At 35.4% G+C, this 16599-nt stretch overlaps 1 pseudogene; it reads left to right on the top strand.

Annotated features, from left to right (window-relative positions):
* Nucleotides 1-13630: 13630 nt before the first annotated feature.
* On the top strand, nucleotides 13631-16325 carry LOC113696848 (pentatricopeptide repeat-containing protein At5g39680-like; annotated as a pseudogene).
* Nucleotides 16326-16599: the final 274 nt, after the last annotated feature.

Genomic DNA, 16599 nt, shown 5'->3' with positions numbered 1-16599 from the left:
TGTAATCAAATTTTAGCCTTATCTCTCAATGAAAATGGGAACAACCTTAGTCTTATAGCATCCTCACTAACTCCATTCATTTTAATAGTGTCACAAAGTTTAAAAAATGTAGCTAAGTGTGCATTAGGATCCTCTACGGCATTACCTCCAAATTGAGATTATTGCACCATTTGAATTAATGATGATTTAATCTTAAAATTATTAGCATTTACCGTCAGCTGTGCGATACTTGTTTGAGATCCTTGGGTTCCCGGTAGAGCAAAATTTCTAAGAGCTTGCCTATTTGTATTGTTTTCCACCATTTCTGCTTCAAAAGGTAGCTCTATCGCGATTCCCTCTATTTGTTGTCGAACCTCTTTTTCTTCTTGTTGTGGTGTACGTTTTCTTTATCTACGTAGTGTCCTTTCAATTTTTGAATCAAAAGGTGCGACTACCCGTAAAGTCCGGTGCATACACTACAAACAAAAATAAAAGAGATTATGTAGTAATTAATTCACAAAAACTAATAAAAATTCTAACTTAACTCAAAGCAATGTTTAACTAACTAATATAGAGAATGTCTAAATTAATACAGCTTGTTAGGTCCTAATATTGTCGCTCCTCGACAATGGCGCCTAATATAAGTACAAGTTTAATTGTGAATTACACCCGTTTTATTGCAAGCATACAGGTCAAACTAGTATTTTAGGGAATATATCGAATGGATCGCACATGAAGCAACTTTGCAAGTACTAAAACCTTACTCTATTATTTAGACTAATAATCAACTTAAACAAGACGAGTTGTAATTACTACTATCTAACTAATCTTAACTAGATATTTACAGGGTAACAATGGAGAAAATTCACTAAATACTTGAGTTTAGGAGTATAGATTCCACTTATGACATCAAAGATACAAATAAATAGATTTACCTCTTGTTACAACTCTTGTTTAACTAGGGATTCATTTCCAATATTACCAAATCTCATTCTCATGATGAAATGGCCTAGACTAGACTAGTTTTTCCTATTGTCATGGTGAATAACTAGGTCTACTCTTATTTACTTCATGAAATGCAAGTTAATCCACTTAAGTGTATCTCTATTCTCATGAGTCTACTACTTAAGCTCTATTTATGTTGTTCCATAATTATATCCAACTTTCATTGAATAATAACAACTATAAGCTTGTTATTGGTGATTAAGCAACAACAAGTGATAAGCATGCACGAATAAATAAGTTAATAGAAGGTGTAACAAGTGTAAATCATATTTACTTCATATCAAGTAGTTATAAGTTTCATCTACTCCCTAAATCTAGAAATTTAGGTACTCATATAATAAAATCACAAGCAAAAGATAGATAAAGAAAGTTTAGCCAAGATTAGTGAAGAAGCTCCCAATGATCTTCTATTTCTTCAACAAAATAAGTGTACAATGAAGTCTCCAATTGTTCTCACAAATGTTTTCTGGTTCTGCTTCTATTGGTTCGGTCAACTTTATTCCAGATAAGACTCACTACTAAGTTCTAATACTAAAATCTGATAAAAACCTCTCTAATGTCCTCTACTATCTCTTTTTTAATGATTCTAATATCTTTAGTATTAAGAGAGTCAAAAAATAGTTTTTGGACAAGACATAAAGCTCATTTCTCCTGCCAAAAAGTCCCTTGAACATGTGCAGCCGAAATTTTTGTCTGGAGTAGAGTTGGAAAGTAGTGTGAACACAGAGCAAGTTGCAGAAATTATGCCACAATATTCAATTGTCATGTATTAACTTTTGTGCATTTGGCTTCAATTCAACTGATATTTTCTCAATGATGAAGGCCGAACTAGCTATTGTGCAAAACATGAAAGTTGTAGCCCTTTGAGTTAGCTTTCCAATGCTTCAAGAATCATCCAATTTGATCTCTATGAACTAAAAAATGACCAAAATACCCCTGACTAGTTAGATCTCTGTTTTAGCTCTCGACCTTGCAAATGCACTTCTGCATTTCGACTTTTTAGCAAGGAAAATGACTGAACTGGATTTCGATGTCTCATGCCAAATGTAGATCTATCTCTTAGATTTAGAATGGTATAAGAATCACCTCAATCCGATACTTGTAACTCAAGATATAACCGAAATACCATAAGGTACCAAAACTGTGTTCACTTGCATTTCTTCTTTTGAATATTTTGCACTTCATGTCTTCTTTAAGCCTTTTCAACTCATCAATAATCATTCAAAAAAATGTTCTCATTTCACTTCCTTTGATGATTGAATCATTAAATCTACAGAAAACATGAAGTTTTCACCATTAAAATCCATAGAAATACAACTTTTACCACTTAAACCACAAAATGTGCATTTTCACTAAATTTCTAGTTAATTAGCTATAAAACTAAATGAAACACACCAAAGCTAACTAGTAAAACACACTTAAAAACACGTAAAATAGATACTTATCAGTAGGTGAAGACAAATATTGAAATCTTTGCTGTTGATTTTGGAACATTGGTGGTCCCATATATTTGACCCTTTGCTCCTTCTATGAGAAATTGGGATCTCCATTCTGAATTGTAAGTGTTGAAAAAAAGGATCATTCCATTGCTGCTGCAATTTTTGGCCTCCATAGGCACCAGTAAAATTAACATCTTTCACTATGACAGGAGGCTCTCTATTGCAATGTCCAACAGTAGTATGCCAATAGATATGATAGTATGAACATGGCTCCTAAGACCGAGTTTCACAATTTAACAACAATTGCATTTGATGCACCTAACGACTCAGTTCAACAACCTGAGAACCCAAATCATTTGATATACCCATTTAGTGAACACTCATTCTCTTGCCCTGAATCACCTTTTATTGATTTATTACAGAGTAACTCCTAAAGACCTACCAACACTTCTCGGTCTTGTCCCCAATGTACCCTCCAGCTGTAATATCTACCATATTTTGGGTTGTCAAAGTCAACTCATTATTGAAAAACTTCACTTGTAAAGCTAAAAAGCACTGGTGGTGAGGACATTGGACAAGTAGTAGCTTAAAATGTTCCCAATCTTTATGAATTGGTGCTCCTTCTATTTGAGCAAATGTAGAAATGTGAGGACCTGAAAATTTTCTCATTTTATCTCATATTACTGGCTTATCTAAATGTTTATTCACCTGTTTTCTTCGAACAATTTATTTCAACCCTTTTAAATTCATTTTTATGGAACCATGTCTTATTTATACTTTTAAAACGTCTCGCTAACAAATTTAAATTTTTCGAAGGCTCGTTTATTAAGGAATAACAAATACACACCTTCGAGATGATAGTCGATCTGAGAGTATAATGATTTTGGAGAATTTAGGATGATCAATAGGGGACTAAGAAGAGTTAATTGAGAGATTGGATGTGATTAGGTTAAATAAAGTTTTTATTATGCGTACGTCAATAATTTCTCAAAAGTCGTACCGCACAACAAATTGGACACTTGAGAAATTAATACTAGACTCATGTGAGGACTCGCAAATTTACTTAATTTAAATTCCTATTACTAGCTCATTTAAATATTTATTTGGCTGTTTATTTCGAATATTTTATTTCAATCCCTTTATACTCAATTATATGGAACTATGACCTACAAGTATTTTAAAAATGCCTTGATTCAAAAATTTAATTTTTAGAAGCTCGTTAAGTGAGAATAGTGAATGCGCGTTTGGAAGCAATAACCGATTTGAGAGTACAATGAGCCTGGAAAATTAGAGACTTGTACATTAGTCTTAAAATAGGTATTTTTATGTTTAAGTGTTCAAGTGTTAGATAGCTATACTATCGTTATAAGAATTTCTTGAAAATTCCACTTTATCGCGCACAAATCGAAAGTACGCGTTTTTACACGCGCGATTAATTGAGGGACTTTAGACCTTTATTTTTAGACTATTAAGAGTGAATAATAATAGTATGAATGTAAGTGCATTAGAGGTTTAGTGCACTAGTGCAATAAACTCGAGAGGAATCGAACACAAAACGCGCGCGTGCGCGCGGGAGAAAGAGTTGACTTTTGAATTAATTAGAGCCACACATTTTAGCTTCTCTTGGAAGTTTCATTAGAGCCCAAAACACTCTCTTTTTGCTCCATTCCAGCCATGCATATCAAGAAGAAAAGAACCAAATTTCTCCTCCAAGTTCTTCTTCATTTTATCACTAAATTTCCACCAAATCACCTCAAACTTTAACCACACTTTGCAATCTACTTGGAGAGCAACTCAAGCTACAAAAAGAGCTTCAAATCCACGGTTTTTCTTGAGCAAGGAGGACCAAAATTTCTACCTTAATCATCTAAGAAAGTAAGTGACGATCAACCTTGCAAATCTTGACTTATGGAAGTTGTTTAGCACTTATGAGTTCATAATTTCTTATGGGTAGCTTTAAATTGTTGGAAAATTGGTGAGTGGGCTCTATGAACTCCCACTATGGCTTGATGGACTGATTTTGTGAATTTTGATATTAATAATATTGGATTAGTGCTTAAATTAGTAGAAATGAGTGATATTATGGATGAAAGCTCAAAGGAAGTGAAGGGGAGAATTTTTCCATTTCTGTCCCTGTGAATGCCGTGACCTTTAGAGCATTTTTTTGAAGTTCTATTGACTTGTTTATGATGTATATATGTTGTATGGGTTGTGTGGAAGGTTTCCACAAAAAATTACGTGATTTGGTTGGCCAAATGTGGTGATTTCGAAAGTTCATTCAAAACTGAATTTTTTTCCGTATTGCACTGGCAGTGTTTTTCAAACAGCTATAACTTTTTGCTCCGACGTCGAAATCGAGTGCCGTTTGCGGCACTGGAAACTAGACATTCCCACGCATCCTGATTCCACTTGAGTGATCCGTACCAACCTTGTAAAGTTGCCTATTCTGTTTCTCATTTTACTGGAAGCTCTATTTTAAGCAGCGAGTTGATGCTCGAATATGAGCTAGTTGTGGACAGATTTTTGACGGGGTTTTGATATATGTACAAGTTTAAAAAAAACCGAATTACACCCGTTCACTGCAAGTATACAGGTCAACTAGTAGTTTAGGGTATATATCGGGTCAATCCCACAAGGAAGAGTGAACAATTACCGGTATTACTAAAGCTTCTCTATTATTTAGACTATCAATGAATTATAACAAATTTAACCTACTGAAATTATACAAAATAACAAATAAAACCTCCTTAGGTTGTGGTATCCCTAACTACTCATGCAAGTGCTAGATTTGGATCATTGAGTACTACATCTAGGCTAGTTATGGTGTAATTTCCTTATGCATTTGAATCCTACCTTCGTAGTGAATCTATTATACTTATAACTAATCCATACCTATTCTCATGGTTATGAAATTAGATACAAGTTCATTTCTTCAGTGAAATTACATGAAATGAATCACTAAAAACCACATAGGTGCACCTCTACTTTCGTGAGTGTACTCCCTATGTTTAGCACTTCTTGAACTAGTGTTAAATCTCAACTTTCATTGCAGAAACAACACCTTAGATAATCACAATGAATGGTACCAGATTAATCATGATTTAAAGAGCTAATGTGCTAAATAACTTGCTCAAATCATAGCAATCAAATAACCAAATAATAAACACTAACAATTATAGAAAGTTCAACCAAACCCAAGGTATAAACTTTAAAGACACATATTAAACATAAAATCCAGAACTTGCATATTCACTAAACTTAGAATCAAGTACAAAAGATAAAGAGTTGGAGAAGAGATAACCCATGTCACTTGAGCTTCAACTCATCCTTCTTCATCTCCATCTTCATCCTAATCTAGCTAACATACAAGAATGGATGAACTATACTAGTCTACACTAATGCTAACCTAACACTCAGAAGATGAAAGAGCTACATTTCTGCACTCTCCAAGTTCTCCCGTATGTCTCTATTCTCAATAATTGCTAGCTAGAGAGAATTTGCTATCAGAAAATCTGGCTACGTATGGATGTCCAGACATCTCCCAATGTCTCTGCATAAAAACTGCTCAAGAGCTCCATTTTTCCAAGTCAAATTCCACCTTTAGATTCCCAAATCTTAGATTTGTTAAGATAGTCAATAACCAAGGTTTTTGACTTGAAAATAAGCCCTATTGTCTGCCCTTTTGTCTTCTGAAGCATGTGCACCGAATTCCCTTGCAACTTATAGCTAGAAAGTAGTCTGAACACAAGAGAAATGGCTGAGCAAATTGCAGAATTTCGGCTACAAAACGCGCCAACACAAAACGCGGCTTCAACCCACGTTTTGTCAACTCGCGTTTTCAACTCTATGAAATTGGCCTCACTTCAACTACGATTTTCTCTATGATAGAGGCTGAACTAGATTTTGTGCAGAACAGAAAAGTTGTAGCTCTTTGAGATAGCTTTACAATTCTTCAAGAATCATCCAGATCGGAGCTTTGTAGCCTGAGATATGATCAAAATACTATCACCTGGTCAAACCCCTGTTTCGATTTTCGACCACAGAATGCAGCTTCTGTATTCTGACTTTTTGTCCATGAAAACAGCAGAATTGGATTTCGATGTCTTCATACCAATTATCGGTCTCTTTCTTAGCTTTAAAATGGTATAAAACTCACCTCAATCTGATAAGTGTAGCTCCAGATATAGTCGAAATATCGAAGAGTGTCAAAACTGTCTTGAACCGCACTTCTTCACTTAAACGTTTTTCACTTCATTTCTCTTTTTTACTACTTGAATTCATCACCAATTATCTACTTTTCACCTCATTTGACATCCTTTGGTGATTGGATCATTAACTTGCAAGAATATGAAGTTTTTACCATTAAAATCAATAGAAATGCCATATTAGCCACTTTTACAAAAGTTGTATATTTTTACCAAAACCTAGTTATTTTAGTTATAAAACTAAATAATCAAACCAAAATTAACTAATAAAATGTACTTATAAATACGTAAAATAAGCTCTTATTAATTTTTAAAATGATTTCTTCTGAGCAATTGTAACTTTATGAATCTAGTTTTCAACGCCACCAACCACGCTCAATTCCAAGTTGAATTGAGTGAGTTGTGGCCGAAGTTCGAAACTGACTCAGGGATTGAAAACCCTCTTTTTTTTTGGCTAGTTGATGCCTTAACCTTGATTGGGACTTGTTGTTTCAAAATTCATGGTGTTAATCACCTACCAAACACATCTTGGATGCTTCTTAGACATTGTCTACCTAAACGAACCAGATTTTAGATGTTTTCATTGGCCGAATATTCAGAAAAGGAAAATTTGCATACAAAGACAGATTTGTCTTGGAAATTCGTGGGACTTTAGTGATTTTGTTAACCGACTTTCCGTACGTATTTTTCTATGAAATTTGACAGAGGAATAGCCCTTATATGGTAGTGTAATACTGCTAATTTTTGTGCCATTCCGAGTCCGTTTCGATGTTCAACCAAAGTCCCAATGTTCGTGAATTAAATCTGAAATTTAGCCTAACGGTCTCACTTTTCAGTAACTTTGAGCCGCCATATCTTGGTGCTCAAAACTCCAATTCTTGTTTCACTTGTTTTGTTTTAAACTTTGATTGTGACTCTAATTGAGTTTCAAATTTAAGAGGCTAGTTCAAATTCTGTAAATTTTGCCGAATTTTCAAAGTTGGCCAAAAACCAACCCCGAAACTGCCTTGATAGCCTAAACAGTAACTTTGAGCCAAATTTTGAATGTCTTCCATTTGGAATCATGGAAAAATGTCTTCTAGGAACTTTTAGTACTTTGGAAGAAGTTTCCAACAGTACTAAGTTTTCCAATTTTTGACTTGTAGAGCATGAGATACGATTTTTCAAAGATCGCTCGACAAATCTGAAATTTCCAAACTTAAAGAAAATTGAGGGTTTCGAACTCTCCATTTTTCTTCGATTTTGCTAGACCATTTTACACTTGATTTCAGTGTTGCAAATCAGATTTCTCTTGTACTTTTAAAACCCCACTTTTGAACCTCGATTTACGAGTAATCCAGACTCGTACTTGTGAAATTTTTTTAGATTATACTAACGTGCAATCTTTCTTGATACTTAGGGGTTTTAAGTGATATTGAGTGGTAATTCATTATTAATTGCTCAGGCACTCAAGAGGACCTCCAATAGGATCTCACGGGAGACGCCTAAAAACAAACGCTTGTGCATTGCTACTTGAATCACTTGGTGAGTGTCAAGTACATGAATAGTTGAAATTATGTGAACTTGATACGTGTTCAATTGTTATTAATGATTGGAGATTTTGAAAATGGAGTCGAGTGTGTACTTTATCGCACTCGTTCTCATTTAAGCGAAATGAACTTGAATTACTTGACATGAAATGCTTGAATTGTTTGAAGTGACTTGTTAAGTGAATTAAATGAAGTGTTTAAGTGACTATTTATGCTATGGCTACATAAGTCGATTGGAGTGAATCTCCTCGACTCTTAATGGTAAGCGTGGGGGACGCCCAATTCTCATTGGCCAACCTTGGACTCGAGCCGGCATGGGCTTGGTCGGGCTCCTTGGTGAACCATGAGAAAAAAAAAATAAACTTGACCTATTGAGAGGTCTTGCTTGGCATACTTGAGCAGTATCCCCTCAAACAAACGATAGGCGGACCCGATACAGGGGTATGTAAGGTGAAAGGGGACATGATAAGTGAAGTTCTACGGACTAAATCTACCCGGTTGACGGAGTGTTAACTCGTGGAGGTTCTTGATCGTGTAATGGAAAAATAGCTCCTGAGAGCCCCTATATCCTTGAATTGTTTCTGTTTACTTTTCTAGCTCGAATCATTATTTACTTGAATATTATTGTTTTACTCGTCAATTGGGATTGTTATTTGGACAACGTGCTTGCATGTGTGTTTCTTGGCCTCACGAGCAATTGCTCACCCCGTAGATTTGTTTTCCTTAACAGGCATGGACATGGAGTGAAACTCGGAGAAACCCCTTTTGTTGTATTTTTGTATTAGGGTTCCAAATGTAATTGATTAGACTTTTGGCAATTGTATATTTTGGGAATTGATGTATCTTTTGGGATTCTAATGTAAAACTTGGATAGTCGGTTATGGAAGCGACTTTTCTTAGTAGACTTGTATTAATTGTTATATAATGTTAAGCTTGAAATTTTCTGCACTTTCTTACTTTGTCTTGTCAGAATGACTAGTATTGCATTAAGATTGAACGGGTTTTGTACCGAGTCCTGGCGAGAGTTGGACAGGTGTTCCGCGGATATCCTTTGGTTCGCCTTAAAGAGAAGTGGGGGCGTCACAATAAATCTTATTTTTCAGATCTATGGTCTTTTGTGGCGAGTATACTTAGTCATGAAAATATTGTATATATCTTTCCATGTTCTCAAGGATCCACTAAGCAATACACTAGTAGCCTATCCAACCTTAGAATGAGGTTACCTTCCCCTTTTCCTAAACCTTTTATGACTCACAAAAAAAAGGAAGAGCCAAATTATCAGAATTGGTTCGAGTCAAATTGATTTACCATCTATTCTAGTGACTCTATTACATCGTAAATTTTTTATTGGAGCAAAACTCAAAATTTCTGCCTAGACTTTGAACACTAGACAAAAGGCGTACAAGTGCAAAACCAGCGAAATTAGGGAAAAAAAACACGAGAATGGGATATTAGTGTCTCACTTAAAAGCTATTGGTATTAAAAATTTTAGTGTAATTTCGGATATATCATCTTTTTCTCACATCTGAATTATAAAGACCATCATTATTTCGATACAATACAACTTACAATTCTATATTCTACATCCTGTTTTCTGTGCCAATCTCTATCTCTCACTCCTTATCCTTTTGTCACATTTTAACATATTGCATTGTATATTTAGTACATGTAACTAGTGATGCAAGTCGAAAAGTCAATATAGACGTAAGGCCTTTTATTTGAGCAAATGCCATCAAATCCCGGCAAGAACTTTGACCATGGCTTCACGAGGCTTGCAAATTGCCTCTAATGGCAAGGCCTTAGGCACTGTGAGTCCTGTGCCTTCAAACATGTCTACCAACTCATTTCTAATCCTCTCCCGATCAAAACACTAAATTAATGCTTCCAAAGCCAATCCAGCGACCGATTGGCGAGGCCAACGCTAGGACAAATCCTCCTCCCAAAACCAAACGGCATGAATTTGTACTTGTATGCATTATTTTCCAAGCCTGAGAACCTTTTTGGCTTGAAACTCTCCGGATTGTCCCACAGCTGAGGATCCCTATGAATAGCCCAAGCATTTACCATCAACATAGATTTAGATTGTATTCTGTAGTTTCCAATGGTGCAATTGCTTGATGATTTGTGTGGAACAAGAAGCGGACCAGAAGGATATAATCTTTGTTATTCGTAAATGACGCTTAGGAGATAAGGCAGCTTAGGAAGATCTTATTCTTCAATTAAATGGTTTTGACCAATTGTTTTATATATCTAGCTCGTCTCTAGCCCTTTCCAGCTTTTGAGGATGGTTAAGTAGAGTAGATATAGCCCTCTCTACTGTGGTGGCTACAGAGTCCGATCCCGTAGTTAGTAGCAATTTAGCACGTCATTGTGGAAGCCATGTTAGACTGGAAATTGAAAGAGTGATGCATATTGCAAGCTCAAACTTAACAAAAAAAAAAAAAAATTGCAAGCTCAAACTATCACCAATATGTAGTTTGCATCTCAAACTGTTAATTTGCAACATATTGCTCTAATTTATTGAAGACCAATAAAATGCTGAAGCTATTTTTTGAATAACAAGAATTTAGCAGCCCTAAATGGATAATAATATATTAAGAGAAATCCGTAAATTAAGGGTAGTAAAGTCTTTTCTTTAAAAAAAGATAGAACAATTCATTAAATTTTAAAATTAATCGAACAATGTGCAATAAAATGATAGTATGAAATACTAAAATTGTAAGACCGGTAGTTTATGGACCTAGCATGGCACAAGTTAAATTTCCTAACCTTTACATAATATTTAACCCTACAATTTCTATAAATTCTATGTACATTTTATTTCTTTAAGTTGTACAATTGAATTTTTACTCACTCCTTCACTTTGTAAGAGCATTGTTTTTGGACCTTTAGTGTATTCAACTAAACTTCTAATTTTGTGGATGTAATCGAATCTTGTATAGCATCTCATTAGCAACACAGGAAACAACATGCATTACATTTTATTTTTGCTTGTTTCATAGTCTTACAAAATGGCCATCAGCTAACTTTAGCTCATTCCAAGCAAATATTAGTCTTCACATCAAAATGATGAAAGATTCTACAGATAAGTCCACAGGTGCATATTCATAATCACCGACTTGAATGAAAAGTTGAAAGGCTAACATAGAGGCATGAATGACGGCTAGAAGTTTAGACTTTCAGATATTGTTAGATTTCATTTTGGCTTGTATATATAGCCTCTTTATTAAGGACTTGTACGGACGTATGATCTTAGCCTATTTGTTGGCAAGCTGTTTTTATTACACAGATGGTTGGCTTGCATTAACTCATCCCTACTGTGATAACCCGTAATTTTTTTTTATTTTTATTTTTTGTCAAATGATAACCCGTAATAGGAAGAGCTGTTTTAGGTATTTGGAGGAGACTTGCTAGCTGGGATACTGAATTGGTAGTCCGATATTTGTGCCAGACGTAATGGTGTAATTAAATGTGGTGCTTTATACGAGCTAAAGATCTAAGGATCTTAGCCTTTAGATTGGCGACAAGTGAGACTAATCTAAATTTTCCTAACCAACCCTATTAGGAAAAAATTAAGAATATTGCTACAGTCCATTACATATTTAAGACCAGTGATTATGTCCTCCATTTTTATTCAAACAGATTTGCAAATAGTCTTCTTTTTCCTAATATAGGCATGTCTGTACAAAAAAAAGTAAGATACCTAACCCATATCTCTTTCTAAATTATTAAAAATCACTAAAAAGTTGGATTATCAACAAAAGGTTTTGCTTTTTCTATACATTTCATGTAACAGAAGATAATGGGCCATGCACATACTTCTTTTGTTCATTTTCTTTTACATGACAAATAATTAAAGAAAAATGTCGAGTTTGAACACCCAAATTCTTTTAGGAGTTAACTTTTCAATACAAAGTGAGGCTTGAATAGAAATTTGTGCATGTTAGCGAGCCAAGCTTTGAATAGACCTACAAGGTCAGATGTTCAGCTTTTGGGAGTTTCATTCGATAGATGAAAGAATAATAGAAAAAGAATATGCTTCCGTTGTATGAGATTTATGTCGTTCTCTACAATTTCATAACAAAACCACATAAAATCTCAAGAAATTATTTGAAATTAAAATTAAATCATGACTAGATCGAACAATTCTGTCTAAGATGTCCTAGTCATAATTTTGAAGAGTATTTTTACCATCAAAATCAATTGGAATACATAAATTTTCCAGTTAAGTATTCTATTTCACCACCATGAAAGGCCGCCTCTTCGGCTGGTTGCGAGCTAGCAATAGGAGGAACGACCTCCACTCATTGCATTTTTTGTGGCCCAACTGTGGGAAACTTAAGTCGAAACCCAAAATATTTAATAGTTATCGTGATTTTTCAATTGCAAGTGCTTAATGGTATCTATCCTTCATTCGCCATGTCTTCAACATACACATTAATGCACCCCGCATTTGAACACTCTCCTAAATTAATTTTATTTCTATCAAAAATTTAACAAATGAGGCCCCTCTTAGCGAGTACTCCAACCACCTGTTAACCAAACCCATTATAAAATTGTTGAACTCAACAAAACACTTAAGCCTTATTTGATAATCCAATTCAATACTTAAATTTAATGGATTCAGATCTTAACATATTCAGACTGTTTGATAATAAAAAATTGAACATCTGAATTAATTGGGTGGTACTAAATTTTTTAGACAAAACTTGCTTTCAAAATTAAGTTATAAGCTATTCACTTATCACTGTATATGATATGCACTCAAATGTATTAGATTTAATAATTAACAATTCAATAATTTAATGGATTCAAACTTCATATTTCAGATTTCAGATTTCAGTTTTATCAAACACACCCTTAATCTTTCTATCTTGTGGTCTGAATATTTTTCCCATAGTGATTTGAATTTCCTAATTATTATGCATGGTTATGTGAAAGTTATCAAAATTAAAAATTTAAGAAAAGGGTACAAATATCAATATTCATACTTTCCATGACTAGGTGATCTTTCTTGAAGATTATTTGCATTGTTGGAAATTGCACAAATTTAATCTTGTTGAAATGGACAAGAATATAGTAATCACGGCTAACAACTAATGTCTTACTGAATTTACTTGCTATTATTGCTTTTTCTTTTTTATGATTTTCTTCATAAAAGGAGAAAAATTGTTTTGCATAGTTAGAAGACAAACTCTAGATTTGATGAAGATTTTACTTTAAAATTTTGCTAGGGTTTGGTTATGGTGTGCACCTGAGGCATTTGTTAGATGGTTTCAAGCATTAATTTTTTTCCCAAAAATAAAATTAATTTTAAAAAATGTCTACATGCAGGTGCAATAAATACGAGTATACACACTCACATGCTGAATTAGACATAATTTATATGTGTTAACAAGTGTCTCAAGCACCAATTAGGAAAATCCATTATTAATTTCGAAGTTAAACGATATTTATAAGTGGGAGTCCATCAATGCCCGCCCAAAAACCGCCATTGGATCCCCGATCAATTTTTAATTGGCAGGCGCCTTGGTGCCTAAAATCAAACCACGATAACCCTGCAGTCAAGCTACTGAAAATTTCAGCTGGCACAAGAAACCTCAAGCTTGGCAAAATAATTCATGCCCATTTGTTAGTATCCAACCAAGCCTCCGAAAACAATATTGCTGAGAACAATACTTTGCTTAATCTTTATACCAAATGTGGCCAATTATCAGTCGCACAATGGGTGTTTGATGGAATGCGGATGAGAAATGTGGTGTCATGGGGCACCTTAATGGCTGGGTATTTCCATGCTGGGTTTTGTTCAGAGGCTCTTGAATTGTCGCGAGACATGGTTAAAGTGGATAATTTGCGGCTTAATAAAAATGTTTTGTCCACAGCTCTTTCTTGTTGTGCCGATGATGGCTTGTATTGTAAAGGTCAGCAATGTCATGGGTATGCGGAGAAGTCTGGATTGATTTTCAATCAAACGCACTTGTGTGTATGTATTCGATATGCGAGGATGTGGAAGGGGCTATGAGGGTTTTTAATGGGGTGCCTGGCCTGGATATTTTCACATATAATTCGCTTTTGACTGCACTTTTGGAACACGAGTCTTTGAGTGAAGCATTGGATGTTTTTAGGAGGCTGCTTGAGGCGGATGTGGAGTGGGATGGTGTCTCTTACGTGGGTGTTCTGGGCCTTTGTGCTTGTCTTAAGGATTTAAAGTTGGGCTGACAAGTTCACAGTAGAACGTTGAAAACCGGTTTCAGTTCTGATATGTTTGTGAATTGTGCAATGATAGATATGTATGGAAAATGTGGTGAGATTATGAAAGCAAGAAAAGCTTTTGGCTCATTAAAAGCTCGGAATGTGGTCTCTTGGACTGCAATCTTGGCTGCTTGCTTGCAAAACGAGTGCTATGAGGAAGCACTAAAGCTATTCTTTGATATGGAAACTGACGATGTTAGGCCAAATGAGTACACATTTGCGGTGCTGTTGAATTCCAGTGCTAGCTTATCAGCTGTAGCATATGGAAGTTCATTACATGCACACATAGAAAAGGTGGGGTATGAAGATTTTGTCATAGTGGGGAACGCTTTGGTTAATATGTACTCGAGGAATGGAGATATTGAATTGGCTTACAGCGTCTTTGCAAAAATGCGGTCTCGAGATCCTATTACTTGGAATTCCTTGATATCTGGTTACTCCCACCATGGGTTTGGTAAGGAAGCCCTGACTGTGTTTCGTGACATGTTAGCTGCAGAAGAGAAACCAAATTATGTAACTTTTATTGGGGTTCTCTCTGCTTGTGGACATTTGGGTCTAGTAGAACAAGGGTTCTACTATTTGAACCATTCCATGAACATGCTCGGGATTGAACCTGCCTTGGAGCATTATACCTGTATTATTGGGCTTCTTGGAAAGGCTGGACAAGTCGATGAAGCTGAGAATTTCATGAGGTCAATGCCAGTCAAATGGGACATTGTTGCCTGGCGAACTTTGCTTAATGCTTGTCATGTACAACGGAATTATCGTGTAGGAATGCGAGCAGCAGAAGTCATCTTGCAAATGGATCCGAATGATGTGGGAACTTGTATCCTGTTGTCTAACATGCACGCCAAGTTCAAAAGGTGGGATGGTGTTGTCGAAATGCGGAAACTAATGAGAGAGAAACATTAAGAAAGAACCAGGATTGAGTTGGACAGAAATAAGAAACAATACCCATATCTTCATTGCAGGTGATAACAAGCACCCAGAGTCTGTTGAAATTCAAAAGAAGGTTAGAGAGTTGTTGGCTGAAATAAAGCCACTTGGTTATGTACCAGATCCAGCTTCTGCACTGCATGATGTCGAGGAGGAACAGAAAGTAGATTATCTTACTCTCCACAGCGAGAAGCTTGCCATAGCATATGCACTGATGAAGACACCTCCAAATGCACCTATTCGTGTCATCAAGAACCTTCGGATATGTGATGATTGCCATTCTGCAGCAAAACTTATTTCAAAAGTTACAAACAGGCTCATTGTCATAAGAGATGCCAATCATTTCCATACTTTCCGCAATGGAATTTGTTCCTGCGCAGATTATTGGTAACATTTAAATATCAAATCATCTAGGGGAGATCAAATGAGACTATTGTCTGCGAGCTGCAAGTTATGCCATCGAACCGGCTGGCTCAGTTAGCTTGACCAACAGTCTTGAAGGTCTTAGCACTAATGCCAATCTTTACATAAGATTCCCAGGAATCCCAATGCGAGGCTCATGGCAACAGCAGTTAGAGAGTTAATGATATCTGAGAGATAGCGCGACAGCTTGATTTTTCTGAACCGTTACCTATAGGTGAAGGTTAACTCAGCTTTTCAAGGATAAGCTGCAATTCCTCGTACTCGTGTTAATTTGGATTTCCTTGCTTTTCACCAAATGCATTTAATTTTAACCATTTATATGTATCGCGAGTGCAAAACATGAAGTCTGCAGAAGCACTTTCAGTCTTTCAGAGGCGCATCGTTGGCAAAGCTTTGAAAGCTGTACACAAGAGATCATACTTCCTGGGGGAACTTATTCAATGAAAGTCAGTCATTCACTTGCAAAGCCTTTTACTCTGTTAGGGCTTGTTATGCCCAAAGTGAAAGAAACCAAACCCCTTTCTTTTCTAAGTTTTGCATTTCTGCGCTACAATCAAGCATATTGATTTCCTAATGATTAATAATATTTTGCTATTCTTCCAAAAAAAAATAATCGATATTTTTAAGCAAAATTAATTGAGTCTGCTCCTTCTGCTACAAGGTGTACATTGTGGTGTTGACATAAACTGACACGATCACTTTACGTACTTCTTTTTTATACCGTTACAAGTTTCATTTAACCGACAAGACTTTCCTTGTATTTGGAAACTAAACAAAAATATGAGAAAAGGAAAATTTCCCAATTTGAATCGGACTCGAGTATGGATGTTC

Source organism: Coffea arabica, chromosome 6e, assembly GCF_036785885.1.
Source record: "Coffea arabica cultivar ET-39 chromosome 6e, Coffea Arabica ET-39 HiFi, whole genome shotgun sequence".
In the NCBI taxonomy this organism is placed as follows: domain Eukaryota; kingdom Viridiplantae; phylum Streptophyta; class Magnoliopsida; order Gentianales; family Rubiaceae; genus Coffea; species Coffea arabica.
This window is presented reverse-complemented; position numbering and strand designations above follow the sequence as displayed.